Here is an 18,190-nt window from a genome sequence, read left to right on the forward strand (position 1 = left end):
AAATACTTAGTATTAGGAGACTGAAATAAGTAAATCAATATGCCTACAGCACATAAACTATTGCGGTGGGTTAACTTTGGCTGACTGCCAGGAGCCCACCAACCTGCTCTGTCATTCCCCCTCCTCAGCAGGACAGGGGGAGAAAATAAGATGAAAAAGCTCATGGCTTGAGATAAGGACAGGGAGGTGACAGACCAATTACCATTGCAGACTCAACTTGAGGAAATTAAATTAATTTATTGCCAATTAATAACAGATCAGGATAGTGTGAAATAAGAACAAAACTAAAAACAGTTACCCTCACCCCCCATTCTTCCCAGGCCCAACTTCACTCCTGACTCTAATGTCTGTTTCTCTCACATTTTCCTCACTCCTCCCTCTCACAGCTGCTGCGCAGTGTTTTTTACCCTTTCTTAAATATGCCATCACAGAGGCACCACCAGAGTCGCTGATGGGCTTAGCTTTGGGCAGCAGTGGGTTCATCTTGGAGCCAGCTAAACCTGGCTCTGACACGTGCAGCTCCTGATCCCCTCTTACAGAAGCCACTGCTGCAGCCCCCCTACACTACCAAAACTTTGCCATGTAAACCCAGTGCAATTATTCAGATTAAAAACAAATTCACTGGCTAAAACATAGAGTCTGAAATGGAAAAACTTTTTAAGAACTTAGTGTTATAGCTAAATGACTCAGTTAAAGGGCAAATCTGAGACAGTATTTTCTTTCAGGTGAACAAAGATATATATAAAAAAAAAAATCCTGGTAAATGCATGTCCTGGCTTTCTGGTTTGCTACAGCTAGTTTTATCACCCCTTTTAAACAAGGAGGGTGTTTAATCATAGAAAAGTTGAAACACAAGGGACTGAATGCAACTTTTCTACTAGCTAGCTTTTCGTGCACTGGATGCAAATTTCTTTACCTGCTATTTCCACCTATCATTTCTAGTCCACCCTTCTTCCTCTTGAAAATTGTAAGATACATAATGAAAAGAAGGCATCCAAGATGTATTAAAAATGCTTTACTTTCAATATGTCAACATCAGTATGCTGTATATTCACAACACTGCCCTCTAATTGAGGATGGAATGGAAAGAAGAAAATAATTCAACATAGAAACTGTAATTTTATGCAGCTGTCTTTAATGATAGTTTTTACCCAAAATATGATTAGAATTTTCCTTTTTCAAACAACATGTATATATGTACATATACACATATACTGTGAAAGACTTAACCTTATTTGAAATAGTGTGTCTGATTTAGAGAGTCATTGATCAGTCACAATGAACAGTAACAGAAAAGCAATTAAGATACTTCTGTGTACTGGAAAGGTGCGTAGATGGTCCACGGTCATATTTTTAACTTTTAAAAATGAAATTTGTAACACAAAGACAACCAGCACTGGATTTTCTCTCCATTTACTCACAAAATCCTTTCATATTCAAGTCATGTTGCTACACATTGATTAGAAATGTTAAACCCAAAATTTAGAGGATTACCGTTTTTGCTGTTAGACACCAAGACTTCCAGTGGTTTGGAAGAAAATAATTATTTAAGTCAGCATTGAAGTATCAAGGAAGAAAACACATCAAGAAATAAAATGTATTCTATGATGGAATGATAATAATATATGAAAAGACTCAAAATAAATTATGTCTAAATGAGGTACAGAATTTCTGTCTTCCAGTAATCTTTGATCAGTTTCCACTAGATTCTGATAGAACTACTGCAAATGATTTTAGAAAAACAGGCAGGTGTTAGAAATATCATAGAATGTTTTAGAAGTTTTAAAAATTTTAAAATCATACACTTCTAAGTAAAAAGTAATGGAGAAACTTCATGCTCAACAGAATTACTGCTTGCCTGAAAATACAGAAGACAGGCTTCTAGGCACCAAAGAGTGGAAATATTTGAAAGTAACCTATCAGACAACAACAGCACGTATGTTCTGAAAACAATTTCTACTCATATTCCCTAAAATGAGCCAAGAAAAAAAAAATAATCTGTTGCTTTGATAAATAAGCTGGAAGATTTTTTTGTTCTTCTTGGTGGTGGTGGCAGCAATGTTTTTTAATGTTTTTTCTTCATTTCCCATTTGACTGACTTGTAGCTGACAGTTATATGGCTTCCTGATTCCAAGACAAAGAAGTGACTGAAAGATTCTCTCTAAAGCAAAACTAAACGTCATTCTGTTGAAGAAGCCTCCAGGGACAGACACAAAAGGGACATGCCACTCTCTGCTGAAATACACACAGTGGTACTTTCATGGATCACAACAATTTTGGAAGCATCTTTTAGTACCTTAAAAGTAAATGCAAAATCAAAGTTGTTGGATCACCATGTAAAATACAACTGATGTTGCCATAGATAAACATCACAACCTTTGCATTGAAAAGAATTATTTTCTATATGCGGTAGAATTAGTCTGATGCATATCCTTCAATCAAAGATTAGTATGACAATCAGAATACTTAAGGGAACAGAACTCTCTCACAATTCTTTGATATTACTATTAACATCATCAACATCACCATAACTATTATCTATCCTACCATAAAGATACAGCTTGGAGGTAAGCAATTCAAATAACATTTATTAGCAGCTGCAAACCTTTATAACAATGAATTGGAAGAAAAATGTTTCAGAAACTTTAACTAATTGGTATAACTAAATGTGAGATATATTTCTAATATGAGAAAATTACCTAGGAGAGACATATTCAGCCAAAATATTTTTTTCAAATACTAGCTATTTGTGAGTTGGAAAAAAGAATAATTATTTTGTACTAAAAAAAAAAAAAATTAAGTTCTTCCTATTTTGGACTTTGATTCAGGAAAATTTAAAGGAATACAACAAGCTTCTAGACTTATACTAACTTATACTAGAGTTAGACACATAGTTAAGCACCTTTTAAAATAGAGGCATTTTTCTCCTAATTGCTCTCACTGAGGGAATCGTAGAATTCATGTTTTGATCAGCAGGATATTGACCCACTGACATCTATGCTAGTACCTAAGAACAGCTCTTGAAAAACATTTCATATCATTAAGAATCAAGTACATGTCTTAAAGGTCTTTCTAATACTCCAATATTAAACTCTTTCATCAAACAGAATCATTGGATTTTTAAAATTAACATCAAAACATTCACTCTGTAGAGAGTACCATATTTTGCTGCCACAGAAAGCAAAAAAAATTATCTTATTATTTGACCAGTAGAAGGGAGGTAGTATTTCTCAGTACCGCAGTTCTAAGCACAGAAATGTACATCCAGAGTCAAGCACTGGTGATTTACATTTTTCTGTTAGTTAAATGAAGTATACATGATAATGTAACTTCTAAGATGTGAAATTATGTCTGTATCCACAAAAATATCTTCTCAACCTAAACACCAGTTGTTCTACTACAGCGTTACAATATTTAACACATTAGGCTTAAAATATCTGGAGGATCTTGGACATTTTGCACTCAGTATCGGATTTTGTTAATTAAAATGTGATTTTCACTATTTCCAAAATCTACTTTAGTTAAAATTCTTCCAAAGCATTAATTTGAAGAAGAATAGTAGTACTTCGTTAGGCTAAAATTTTGTCCTTCCTTTATATAATCATTTCAGAAAAAAAGAGGCACCTAATTCACGTTGCAACTGCACAGTGTAGGTAAACTCTTTTTCTACACACCTGTGGAACAGCATGTGTGAGAATAACAGTCAAGAGAAACCATGAAAAGTTCTCTTTGTAAAGAGAGAATGGATTTTTACAAAACATATAACAAACCAACAAATCAGCAGAATGAGGCATGTATTAGGCTGGTAACCTTCTTTATATGCTATAAAAGCCCCAATCCACAGAGCACATTTTAAAAACTATCTAATCAAGCCATTTTTCACTGATACACCTTCCTAACTGCTTATAATGATTAAAGCTTTCTTCGTGGCACAGTGGCAATGATGTAATTATTGGAGAGACACTTTTTAAATAATTTAGATTCTTCTTACCAGCTTAACTTCAACTGCACTTAATAGACTATTTCACCCACTATATTCCACTCTTCTTGTAATAAGTTAAATGAATCATGTTCAAACAATGTAAAAAATGTGTTTTGGTAAACAACATTTTAAAGGTGCTGCAACTGGAACTGCTTCTTGTGGGCTACCTGTAGAAGAAGTGCTTAATAGGTACTGTTTGTTAGGAGGACAGGATTTAATAAATCTTGGTAACAATAACTGTTCTTTGCTATGGAATCAGGCAGGGATATATTTTCACACTGACCTTCTGGCAACTTGTAGGCAGTGTTGCAGAAACTTTGATATCAGTTAGCCATCTGTGCAAGCTTCAATAAAGTAAGCCTTCCTTTGATAAGTCATAGAGAGTACATTCACTTTTCCCTGACACAACCAGTCACACACAACAAAAATACAAATTCAAAACACCACTCTTTTTTAAGGTTCTTTTTACACACATTCCACAATGTTTTGGGTAAATAATAGAAGAAAAGATTTCTAATAAATTCATTATTTGTATTCATATATGCATAAGCAAATAGTCTGCAATATTTTTAAAATAGTCCAATATTTAAATAGTGCATTACAAAATATCTGGGTTTTTTCTCAATTCCTATTTTCAATTTATTTTACACTTACACATAATGCCACCTAGACATTCCCACACAAAAAAAGACTCAGTTTATATTATGTAGAACTGATTCCATCAGCATCAGATGCCATTGCAAAAATGTGGCCATTTTCCTCCAACTCTTTTGAAACCTGGGCAACAGAAACAGTGTGACAGAACACAGCTGAAAGAACCCCATCTTTTCTTATATGTTCCACCTCTCAGCCCTTCTTTCTCTTTATCTTATTTGCCTGTTACACCTTTTTGATTATACTCTTTCTCCATTTATGTGACACAGAATCCAATGAATTAAGTATGAACTAGGCGTGTAGATGAGAAAACTGATGAAATTCAAAATGAAAGCTAGGCATCAGTCTATGATCCAAGGAACTTGCTGGAGACAGGCAAAGATGAGGGCAGAAAGATATTTCTATGCACAGCAAGAGGACAGAAGGGGCTTTACATACATTTGGTAATTTTACAGGTCTTCTTGAACTCTAAATCCAAGTTGTCATCCAGAGTAACAGATTAATGTACAGGAAGCATTCTCACTTACCAAGTTTTGACACCTATCTATCCAGTAACTTTAAGGGGGGAAAAAAAAAAAAGGCAGGATTGTTGCAATATGTGCTATCACATTTGATGCAGTGCGAACTGCCATTGCTGACAAAGCTCAATCCTTTTGAGTGCAAATAAAACATTTGAAAGGATATCTCTGCAAGACAATTGTTTAAGGTTTGTTGCTGGTTTGAGGGTTGTTTGGGGGTTTTATGGGTTTGCTTGGGCCGGGGGGGGGGGGGGCGCGCAGGTAACGTATCTTGAAAATAACCCCTTGAGTTTCCATAACTATACTACCCTTGTGTGTCCTATTATTGTGAATCTGTTACTGGTATCTTTCCTGGCATTACTCTTACCCTTGGAAGTTTTAGTCATTAGCTATTAACTTTTTTCTCTTCATTCTGATTGTACTCTGTATTTCTATCCCAAATTCTTCTCCTCTTTGACACACATTCACTTCTCCATCCATCCGTGATGCCTATACACAGAAACCCTTTGCCTGGAATCTTTAGCGCTCTGCTGTGTGTCAACTACCCTTGCTCCATCCTTCTCTTTGCTCTACATTGTTTCCTTTCTTAGTACCTTTGGACTGCATTTCCTCAGATCCAGAAAGTGAAGGCTTCTGCCCTTTAACTTAAACTGTCTTGTAATTCCTGTATTTTAAAATGGAAGGATTCTGACCCTGTGAAGTTATAATTTATCGTAAAGAAATTCATCTTCATCTGCAGCAGACCAGAATTAACCAATTTTTAAATATCTCCTGAAGTAAGAAAACAAGCACTCTGTGCAATAATACATACACACACTCACACACACACACACACACATATATATATATCACATTACAAACAATAACTTGTAGTTGTTGAATACTGAAGACGGGCCCATTACTGTGTCATCCCTCATCTTGCTTACACAAATTCCTCAGTCATTACCAAGATTTACTTACAGAAAGTTTACTACTATCAAGCATAAAAAAGGAATTCACAAATGACCCAAGTGCAGCAATTCCATACAATTACATATATCCTTAGCTCATTAATTATAGCAAAGAGATAGTTGTAACATATCATAGGTAAGAAGTCAGTATAATAGTAAACCTAGTAAGGAAATGTTTCTTCTCTATTCCCAGTAAACTCAAAAGAAAATCAATAGGTTATAAATTTGAAAACTGTATTCCTACATACCAGCTGGGAAAAACCTCAGATTAGAACCCCACATACTGCAGATTAAAGGGGGTTCTGGGAAGACAGATGCAGATATACGCCTGGTATGAGTAGACAGGCTGAGGAATAAGAACTTTTTCTGTTATTTTGGAGCATTGTTTATTGGCTAAAATAAACTGTTACCGCCACTGGATTATTTAAGATCGTTTTCTGGCACAATTAATAAATTTGTGTATCACTACTAACATTGCTAGTTATTCCAGCAAGTCAAGTTATTGTCAGTACTTTCAGAAGCCTTTTTTAAATTCAGGTTAAGATTTAACAACAATTGAAGATTCACAGTAATATAATCAGAATAGTATAGACACTTTTTTTTTGCACAACAATTTGAATTTTACAGAGCTCCAAACCTAGCTGCCGCTATTAAAAATTATGGTTGCATTTACACATGATAATGCTCACAGACAGATCATGTTGAAAACTAAATACTATTAACTCATGTAAAGCCCTAGAACTGTTGAGCATTCCTCAATGTTGCTTCTGCAGCACAGCACAGCAAATAGAATAGTGACTTGCCCTTATATTAATAAAATGATAAATTACTTTTTAAAGTTCAGAAAATAATTTTTTTCTAAACATTTTGAAGATGCTCTAAAATGTCATGATACATTTTTCTCAGGTTTCACCTTTTAGCATCTAGAACATTGTACTAAGGGATGTTAAAACCAGCAAATTAATGTTATCAATGGTATATCACAGTACATAATGACTTCTGCCTGAGGGAAGGAGAAGAAAGCAATAAAATTCCAATCAGAGGGAAAAGCTGTGGCCAAGTCTCATGTGAAGCATGTAAAGCACCATCACATTCATTAAGTTTCTCTAAGGCATATGATAAATTCTTGCAAATGCTTGGCTCAGTTTTTTCAAGACTTAGATGCCCAGAATTCATCACTCATGCACATCTTGTAGCTTCTGTAAATGCTGAGTCAAACAGCAGGATGACTCAACCAATGTTTTTTTTATATATCAATAACCTCACTGCTCCGATTGTTAAGTGTTATTCTTAACTAAAAATTCACAGAGGATAATAACTACAAAAATTAACACCTAACAGATTTACTGTAGACTGTCGATCTACTGAATTATTTTTTGGCAAATATGACACTTATATTGAGTCTATGTCTCCCAAAGACACTTCATTTGTACTCTTGCTCAGCAAAGCAGAACTATATTTAGAACACCTATATACCTTCCAACAGATAATGAAAGAGTCTATAGTTCTATATACCTTCATTCCAGGAAATTTCAGAATGCTTTGCAAATATTAATGTTTCTTCCTGATAACAGAGAATAAGAAACCAGACCACAGAAAGGCTTATTTGTCAGGGTCACAAGGCAGGCCACAGTCAGAACTGAGACTAGAACACATTGGATTTTCAGTTCCCTGCTCCAGATGTTAGACCTTATTTCTAAACTGAACAGAGGAAAAGAGAATGATTTTCCCAGTTCTTAAAATAACATTTTTTTTTCCCCAAGGCTCTCCTACTATTCCAATTCTATTACAGAGAGGAAAAAAAAATAAAGAGGGCAGAAAAAATATTAGTGAAAAAATAATTATATGATCCAATCACGCATTTTAAAAGGTAATAAAACCCCAGAAATTTCAAATAATCCGCAGCTATCTATTTATGTAGCTTACTCTTTAATAAAAGATGGAAAGGAAAGAAACTGTAGCTATGCAATGTTCTACCACCATTTAAATCCAAACTAAGTAAGCAATGGAGCATTGTGATATTAAAAAAATTAAATAAATAATAATAAAAAAAAATCCCACACCTTCAAAATCTTCAAAAAACAAACAAAAAAAGCAATCCTGTCAGAAACAATGCAAAGAAAAAGCACTCAGTTAGAAAAAAACTTCAAAAGGAATATTTTCTGTCTTTTTTAGGTAAACCACATGGCTGAGAACAACACTGTGTTGATGCTGTGTTGACACATTGAGAAGAGAGGCTTTGTGACACAGGTTGTCTAGGTTTGGGAAGGTAGGAGAGGATGAGAAAGTAGGAGAAAATTGCAGTAAGACAGAAACTGCAGAATCCTCTATAAGTTTTTCCTCCAATAAATAAAAGCTGTATGGGAAACCCATCAAAAGTTTTCCTGTTCAGACACTGACACACTCTTGCTATAAGCCATCTGGCAGGCCTATGAACCAAACCCCTGAAATGTTCCTACCAGGGTACTGAAGTGGCAAGTTGAGCACGAAAGCAGTAACAACACTAAAAGAATGAAATCTACTCACAACCCAACTCTTACAAGTTAGTGTCTTGGAACACTGGGCTCAACTATTAAAATTACTTAAATATGTAACTTGTAAAAATATGAGTCAAAAGAATGGAACCAGAGCATTATATATTTCACCTGCTGCAAAGAGGAAAGGGTAGCTGAAGCAAAGGAAAATTCATTGCATGAAGTATGCATTCAAAATAGGGTGAAACTACCCCTAGATATTTTTGGAAGAAATGGAAGATGTTTCTGTTGACTAAAGCCCTTGTACAAAAAAACAGACTCACTGATGTGAAGCAAAGTCCCTTCCAGCAAGCACTGGGTTATCAACAAATACATCATTGTCACTGAAGATCCTAGAGAAACATCTGCCAATAGTTATGGAAAATTGAACCCATTCCTAGAAAATATGAGTTTCCAGCTGACAAATATGATAGACAAACAGAAAGGCTCAGTGTAAACAGAGATTGTATTCAATTTAAATTCCTAATGAAAAAAAATGACAGACCATTCAAAGCAGCAGAATTTCCTTCCACTCAAGTGAAGAAAGAAATGAAGAAACAATGATGTTGACAATACAGGCCTTTCTGGCTTATGGTTTCTAAAAGAATGATAATCAAATGAAGGACTTGACAGAAGATGATGACCTACATTCCTCTTACCTCACATAATTTACCATGTCCTAGAGTTGGGAAAATAAATATTACTTCACTATTCACTGAAGTGGTTATATTGCTGTGGTGATCACAGTTCCTATGCTGACAACTATGGATATAAGGCAGGAACTTTCCCAAGAAAGATCTAACAATTTGATTCTAGTGCTGGTCAAGCTTTTCAGAGAACAGTAAAACCAAAACACACTCACTGCAGCTACATCAGATACAACTATTTAATTTGTTTATAAGTTCATCAGCACATAAAAGAGAATGAGAGTTAGAGCAAACTAAGTATCACTAAGTGTTACAATAGGTAAGAATGAGTATGAAGCTGGTCTACAGAGCTCAGTGTGGAGCATGCAGGCTCATTATTAGATAAGAAATTGAAAACCATTTACTAAGGTACCACAATTACTTGCCATGTCTTTGGTTCAATACATTTTATTAAAACAGTCTATAACAGGACTGCTCTCAATCCATTACCTCTTTGCCTTGCAAAAGCCTGGTGTAGCTAGTATCTCCAAGTATCAATATCACTTGGAATAAAAGCATTGACTTGCCATTAGCCTATTCAGAAGTAGGCTAGATGGTCAAATTATTAATGCAAGAAATATCTGGTAGTATGAAACACTGCACAGACAACAAAAAATACACACATTTGAAAAAACAATTTTTCTAATTTTAGTCTGAGATTCACTTTGTGATGCATTAGATAGGACTGTGTTTTGCTGCCCAGGAAATACAGAATGAAAAGTTTGGTATTGCAGAGCATTATTACCGTATAGTACTGGGCACTAAAAGAACTTCAGAACCAAAACCTGTACAGCTATGTAAAAGAACAGACAGCCACACTGTGGTGGGTTGACCCTGGCTGGACGCCAGGTGCCCACCAAAGCCGTTCTATCACTCCCCCTCCTCAGCTGGACAGGGGAGAGAAAATATAACAAAGAGCTTGTGGGTCGAGATAAGGACAGGAGAGATCACTCACCAATTACCGTCACGGGCAAAACAGACTCAACTTGGGGAAAATCAACTCAATTTATTACAAATCAACCAGAGTAGGGTAATGAGAAATAAAACCAAATCTCAGAACACCTTCCCTCCACCCCTCCCTTCTTCCCAGGCACAACTTCACTCCCGGATTCTCTACCAACCCCCCTAGCCCAGCGGCACAGGGGGACGGGGAATGGGGTTTACAGTCAGTTCATCACACATTATTTTCTGCCGTTTCATCCTCCTCAGGGGGAGGACTCATCACACTCTTCCCCTGCTCCAGCGTGGGGTCCCACCCATGGGAGACAGTCCATCACGAACTGCTCCAGCGTGGGTCCTTCCCACAGGCTGCAGTTCTTCACGAACTGCTCAAGCATGGGTCCTTTCCACGGCATGCAGTCCTTCAGGAGCACACTGCTCCAGCGTGGGGTTCCCACGGGGTCACAGCCTCCTTCGGGAACCCACCTGCTCTGGCGTGGGGTCCTCCCCGGGCTGCAGGTGGATATCTGCTCCACCGTGGACCTCCATGGGCTGCAGGGGGACAGCCTGCCTCACCATGGTCTTCACCATGGGCTGCAGGGGAATCTCTGCTCCGGCGCCTGGAGCTTCTCCTCCCCCTCCTTCTTCACTGACCTGGGTGTCTGCAGGGCTGTTTCTCTCACATATTCTCACTCCTCTCTCCGGCTGCCATTTCCATCTGTCCCAACTTTTTTTTCCCTTCTTAAAAACATTATCACAGAGGCGTTACCACTATCACTGATGGGTTCGGCCTTGGCTGGTGGTGGGTCCATCTTAGAGCCGGCTGGCACTGGCTCTGTCAGACACCAGGGAAGCTTCTAGCAGCTTCTTACAGAAGCCACCCCTGTAACACTCCCCTGCTACCAAAACCTCACCACACAAAGCCAATACAGCCACATACATCCATAGACCTTCTCCCACACACATAGATCCACTCAAGATCCTCCAGCCATCCTCTAGAGCTGGGAAGTTAGTATGACCAGAGATCTGTGTGGTTGCAAAGCATGAAAGTATCATTACTTTCTTGGCTAGGCAACTGCACTATTAACCTACTTAGACCAACTTGTATCATACACCACCACAACTTCTTGGCATTAGGAGGCTGTAAAGAAGCATGTTCTAAACAGTGCTGTCTTCATCATAAGTGGTCATGGATGATTCTTGACATGCCAAGTGTGCTTAAACTAAAACCCCTTTACTATGCTTTAGTATTTTTAAATCTGCATACAATTAAACATGTGTGCTAACTGGCAAACTTTTTAAAACACTTTCCTAATATGGGTAGGGCAAAAGGCTGCATAAGTGAAGATGGAAGGCTTACAAACTTCTCTAGCAAGAGTTATGATGCAGTAAGAGGAACTTGCCAAAAATGTTACCAAATGCTGATCACGTGTAGCTAGTAGATTCAAAAGGCATCACACTTTTATGATGACTTTGCTCTTATCAAACAGTATGCTTAGTTTAGGTTTTTTTTTTTCCATTCCCTTTTTTTATTAAGCAGAACACAATAAAGAATATGTGTCATTTCATCATTATTCATTTTGGGTGGCTGTAGAAGATAAAAGGATCATTTAAGATCTATATGCCTTCTTTCAATAATTACTTTCTAAAGCAAATCAGAATTGCCATCAGCCAATTGTTCCTTATGTTTTGACAAAAGAACACGATTCTACTTGTGAGAGAGTGACAGTATGATGTGCTGCTTACTGAATTTTTCTGCTAAATGAATAGGAGATTCACCTGTTTTCCCACAACACTGCAGGGATATAAAGAATTTCTGTAGTCATAAAGTCTAATAAAACTAATGAAGCTTCTATAGGCAAAACAAAAATATGGGTAGCTTCCTGTGGATTGGGCCCAAAATTTAGGATAAATAGTTCATTAAGAGTAGTCATTTGATGTTTTCAAGACAATCAAGTAATCAGATTTACTTCTTCATAATCAGCTCATCTAGGATATTAAATATGAATATTTTTAACTAAGGATTTGGGGTGACCATAAAAACCTAAATACTGCATTTTTCATTCTGTCATATCCTTTAGATTATTTGGTTTAATCAGTCAGACAGAAGACTTCATGCACAGAGTCCACATTACTGTGGTTCTTTCTTACAAACCAGAAAATGTATTCTTTTACTGATTTTTAGTCCACTTTAAAAAATACATTTACTCCACCTGAAACAGATAAAACTGCTGTTGAAAATTAAAGGCTTTAACTTCATAGAAATACCTTGTTTGCCTTTCATGCAAAAGAATTGTGTTACATGTCTTTCCCCCTGAGAAACGTTTACAGAAGGTTTGTATTTGGCGGAAGGAGAATTGGTAAGACCAAACAAATGGTCCTGTATGATATCCTGGTTGCTTTTTAATCTGTGAAAAATCTGTTAATCAGACAGAACATGTCCAAAGAGTGAAAGAGATTTCTGCATCAACTCTATATTAACCTCCAAGAGTTTCATACATTTCTATGAAATGTTCTGTCCGCACTTGCGGCTAGCCTGAAATCTATCATAAAAAAAAAGCTGGTATCAGTTCTATAGGCTGTCAGACAGTGAAGACCAATCTAAGATAATTCAACCTATTCCAGCCAACTGTATTTCTGGTTTAAGAAAAAAAAGAAAAAAAAGAAAACCCACCAACAAAATTGTATGTTTCATACAGTGACACCAAAAAAAGGCTGTAAATATAGATGTGTAAAAGGAAATCACTATATGCAGTTCTTTTATTTATATCTTGAAAATGTCTTCCTATTGTGATCTATTAACTGTCAAGAAGAAAACCTAGATAAATATGTTCTACATTCATGAATATGTTTTTCAGGGAAAAAAAAAAAAAAAAAAAATGTGACCAGCACTAGCTTTCCATTAAGAAATGCAAAAGCATTTAAGATTTTTCCTGGCTGTTTGGCACAATAAAAAGAAGTGGGAAAACAGGTTTAAAAGAAGAGAAAAAAAGACCAATATGAGAGACTATCGACTATTCTAATTCTATATTAAATACATTTTATATAGATTCAGTATTGCAAAACTGAAATACTGTGATCAGCTCAAGCCCTACTCTGCCCTTAAACAGTTGCACTAAAAAAATGAAGTTTTCTCTCTATGTAACCAGATAGTTAAACCATTTCTATCAAAGAGAACTAACTACCTCAATATAGTACCCAACTTAAAGCAGAAGAATCAGAATTTGTTACCCATTTCCATCATTTTTAACAGATCTTTTCCTTGCTTCCAGCATATCTCAAAAGCTACCAATATTTCACTTAAAAAACCAATTGCTTACATTCTATAATAGTTCCAATTAAGAATCCCAACTCTACAATCAGAACTGAGTTCAGTTTCAATGCAGTGTCCAACTTTCTGGGTATTTCCATTCCATTTTGAAGAACTGATGATGGAGGTGAAATCCTCAGTTGCAAAGCCTACAATAGAAGGCCTACCATCTTGATGTTCAGTCATGTGCATTCAAAAATAAAGTGATGCTTCCTTGCAGACCTTAATGACTTTAGGTAATACAACCCAAAGTTCTGATTTGCAGGAGCTTTCTCTCTAAGTTCAGGTCTGGCATTCTAACATGAATACACTTCATATTGCCCTCAAAGAATCATCACTCTCATTTGATTCATGCAAAAGCTGGAATTATGTCCTTGTGTTAACATGTTTTTTCCCCAAAAGTAAAGACTGATGTTAAATTTCATATCTTGATGGCAGGACCAACAGGAGAAGAAATTAAACTAAGCAGAGAATAGAACAGAATATGTAAACATCTACAGTAAAGGATGGAAATGACCACAGAATTTTTATTTTTCTCCTGTTTTTTCCTTAATCTCTGCTAAACATATGTAAGTGCTTTAACTCCAAATTCTAGAAAATAGCACTTAAAAGTTTTGTGTTCAGCATGGGTCTCTGAATACTTAATAGGGTTATTTTTTATTTATATTGCATGTGATAAGACCAAATTAGATCATTAAATTTTAACATTCCATGGAGGAATGATAATGGCTTTCTGATGATGTCAGAATAGTTAGTATAAAACTTTTGCATTTACTTTTCCAGTGTGATCAGCATCTTATTTTATTGTGCAGATGTCACTCTACCAAATTATTATCAGATTGTTCCATCTTTAAGTAGATAATTCTATGCCATATGTTTGTGTAGGAATTAAGATTCTTGCACTGGAACATACCATATTGCTATCTCTCTGTAAAATACAGTTAAAGAATTAATGCTTAATAGACACATGCAGTGAACACTAAACTTGCTGCTGGGAAGAACGTGACACAAAAAGGGGAACATTACTTGATGTCCTTTCCAACTGTAACCAACTCCATTGGAAAAGAACTAGTAATTTAAACTCAAGACGTACAATCACAAAATCACAACAGGGAAGATAGGGGTACTGTGAATTATATTCTTTGGTAAATTGCCTCTAAGCTTATCTATCTTCTGAGAAAATGCAAAGTTTCTTCAGCTTCTGCTGACTTCAATGGAAGCTCAGGATGCACCACGCCTTGCAGAATCAGAAGCTTTGTAAATATAGGTAGCTTAAGGGGAGAGTAAAACTGGGTTCAAGAGAGATACAAACAGAGAAAATTTAAGTTAAAAGAAATTATAAATCAAGGTTGCAACCCGAGTCAGAAACATCGGGCTTTTATCCAAATTCATCACAAGCATATGTGAAATGTTTGTGTTACAGGAAAAAACAGTAGGAAGATGACCTTTCTAAAACAAGATGCATATCCTGTTAAAGTATTTCTTCTGTGAAACATTTACTCATCAGATACCACATCTTCTACCCTATATACTCTAAAAAGGCAAAATGACCACTTCCAACTTCTTCACTATTGCATAAAAATACAGAAGGAACTGCAATGGATCTATAGTATGCTATGTCTTCTTTCTCAAGGGTAACGTTCTTAAGGAAGATGTCAACTGCAGTAAACAGAATTGCTAAAAAGCACTACCAAAAGTTCACATTCTTCATATAGTATGAAGTGGAATGAAACAAATCACCTAACAAAAGGCTTGCAATTACCACAGAAATTTCCATGACTATCTTCTTTTGCTAGGTACCTACCAAATGAGGTCTGGATCATGAGGATTATTTCCTTCTAATGTTTATTTCTTTCAGGCTGATTATAGGGGAAATTGGAAAAATAAAGAAAAAAGATACTAAGCAGTGTACTGTAAGTACTAAAAGCCATGTATTTAAAGATACACTAGTTACTTTTCCTATTTTTTTTAAGGATAGCTTTTAAGCAGGTTGAGACTGTATTACTGCTCCATTTCTGGGGATCGTAACAAGCAATATTCCAGTTTAAAGGAAGTAAAACTAAGTGGTTCTAATGAGAAAATGAAGGTAGAATCAAGATGGCCATTTCTATTGCACAAGCAAAAGGTTTTGGGTTTTTTTTCCCCTTTTTTGTCCTCCTGCTCTGGAACTTAGCATTCACCTATGGAAAAAATAAGCCCAATTCATTCCTGTCATATGCTTTTGCAGTTCTTGTTAATATCCATAGAATTACACCTATGACACACTCCTTTTTCCCCACTTGACCTACCCGGTTGCCCGGTCTAATATTAAGAACAGAAAAAGCATTTTATTGTGTTTTTCTGAACTATTTTTACAGGACCCCAGTCTGGGAATTCACTTCCACCAGGCATAAAAATGTCATTGTCATAGCAGCCTAAATATATTCATAGGTTGCCTATGTGATTTGTTCATGTTTGTACTGGGGTGAACACTTTCATACTTGCAAGGATAATGTTTTTAAACCCAGCAGTTACCCACAACTCAAGTACAGTTTGGTGTCCTGGACACATCCAACAGACATAAAAATTATGCCTATAGGGAGAAAACCAGAAAGCTAAAATGCAGCTATACTTAAAATTGTTGCTTGCTTCTCAATTCCACTTCTATGCCTGTGCTATCTATTCAACTCTGCTCTAGTCAGTAAGCCAAGTTTTTTTTAATTTGCTTTCAAATGAGAATCCTCCCTTTTCGACAACTTTTTGAATTAACTTTTCTTGAACATAAGTGATCAGAATTGCATAGTCTTTCAGATGAGTTTTGCTATGGTCTTCTACAATGGCAGTGATGCTTTTGTATCACTAGTGCAAAAAAAAAAAAAAAAAGTTGTTACTGATACTATCTACAATTGCATTTCTTTTATTCGATAATATCCTGTAGGGTTCTCAGTTATCAGCTAAGTAGACCCAAGGTCTTGGTGGTACTTCATCACTTCTAAGTGATGAGGTCCCAGCTGCCAACAGCGGTTCCTGTTAATTACACCCTAGAGGACCATCTTTTTAAACCACTAAACAAGCAAATGAAATTGAAGTATTTGATACTATGATGGCTAGCATATGTCCATCAGAAGCCGTGCCACGGTACTCTCCTATTTCTGCAACAATATCACTTAGGACTAAGAGACATTTTTGTCCACATTTGAGAAGACACATACACTAGGGGTGTGACAAGATTGCACAGTTGCGAGGGAACAATTTAGTAAAAAGTCTCTCTCTCTTTCTCTCAAGGCTATTGTTTCAGCATTTTAAAACAGTAGTGATTAATTTCTTCACCAAACACAATATAATAATAATTTTAAAATATCCGTGATGTCAAACAGCAAGAAATTACCAATGAGGCAGGTCCACTACCAGCACTCCATACCCCCTTAGGCCCAGATTTAATTCATAGCTTAAACGTTTGTGCTCAAGGTTTCCTACCCTTCCAGCTGACTTTGTCTGCAATCCTGTTACTTAAAAAATTTTATTTGCTCAAGTAGCATTGCTGTTTCTGGGAAACAGAAGTTTCTCCACACTTGGAAAAGTGGCAACTATTTTACATTTTAATAAAATGAGAAACAGAGAGTAGATTTGTAATAATTATGGTCAAAGGAATCTGTCTCAGATTTTTCTGCTTCACCTAAGAGGACTCTGATGCATCCTGAAAGTTCATGATTCTTAAAGACTGCTAGCCAACAGAGGAGAGAATGCTTAAATCTGTAACTGGGCCAAAACTATGCCCTATAACTAGTCAGCCTGTCTGCAAGTCTTTGTTTCAGAATCTGTGACCAGTAATTAATACAGCCTTTCACAGCTCTTTTAAACCAAGGAAGGTTTTAACCTTAAAGGAACAGATAACTGAGTGAAAAACAATGTTTAAGCAATGAAACATTGTCCATGGATCTCTGTTTTCCACAAGCTCAGCCCAACTGCCTCAGATCATGCATGCAGTCTTCATCTCTACATCTGCCTGTTTTTCCACAAATAATTCTCAAACATCTTCCAGACAACAATACTTTTTTAACCTTCAATTCTCTGAATTAACCTCTCCAAAGCCATTGCAAGCAAATACATCATTATGAACTAGGCTTCAAAGAAATGCTTTCTCAATCAAAAATGTGTACGCTGTTTCTTATCCTGCGAACTGGGAGATTTAGTTATTTAATCATAACAATAGCCTCACAGTAGCTTCTTTAACAGACTTGCTATTGAATTACAATAATGTCTATGCAGCACATTTCCAACACAGTCACAGGGCAAACTTTTCCTTGCTGCAAGACCAGGTCTCACACACTGGTACCAAGTTGCTCTGCATGTTTTACAGGCCTCAGTTCAAACACAAACTGAAGTCACTCCTACTTCCAAACCATACACTGTATTCAAAACACTTTCTTCTCTCCTCATGTAATAAACACAGCCAGGTACAAGTGCACAACATATACAGCATCACCATTAACCAGGTGATATACATTATGAAAGTTACCAGTTACAGGTGACAGGAATACTTTAACATTTACCAAGTTTCCAGGTCTGGAATGTTCTTTATATTTTACAACATGCTTTTCAACGCCACCAGTTAGTTTCTGTAATTTTGATATAAAATAGTAATTTCTCCACAGACCA

The 18,190-nt window shown here is 36.3% G+C and overlaps 1 protein-coding gene across 7 annotated transcripts in view; it reads right to left on the minus strand.

Annotated features, from left to right (window-relative positions):
* KDM4C (lysine demethylase 4C) overlaps nucleotides 1-18,190 on the minus strand; it is a 280,297-nt gene that overhangs the window by 139,228 nt on the left and 122,879 nt on the right. The window lies entirely within an intron of this gene.

The sequence above is a fragment of the Aquila chrysaetos genome, chromosome Z, assembly GCF_900496995.4.
Source record: "Aquila chrysaetos chrysaetos chromosome Z, bAquChr1.4, whole genome shotgun sequence".
NCBI classification, from domain to species: domain Eukaryota; kingdom Metazoa; phylum Chordata; class Aves; order Accipitriformes; family Accipitridae; genus Aquila; species Aquila chrysaetos.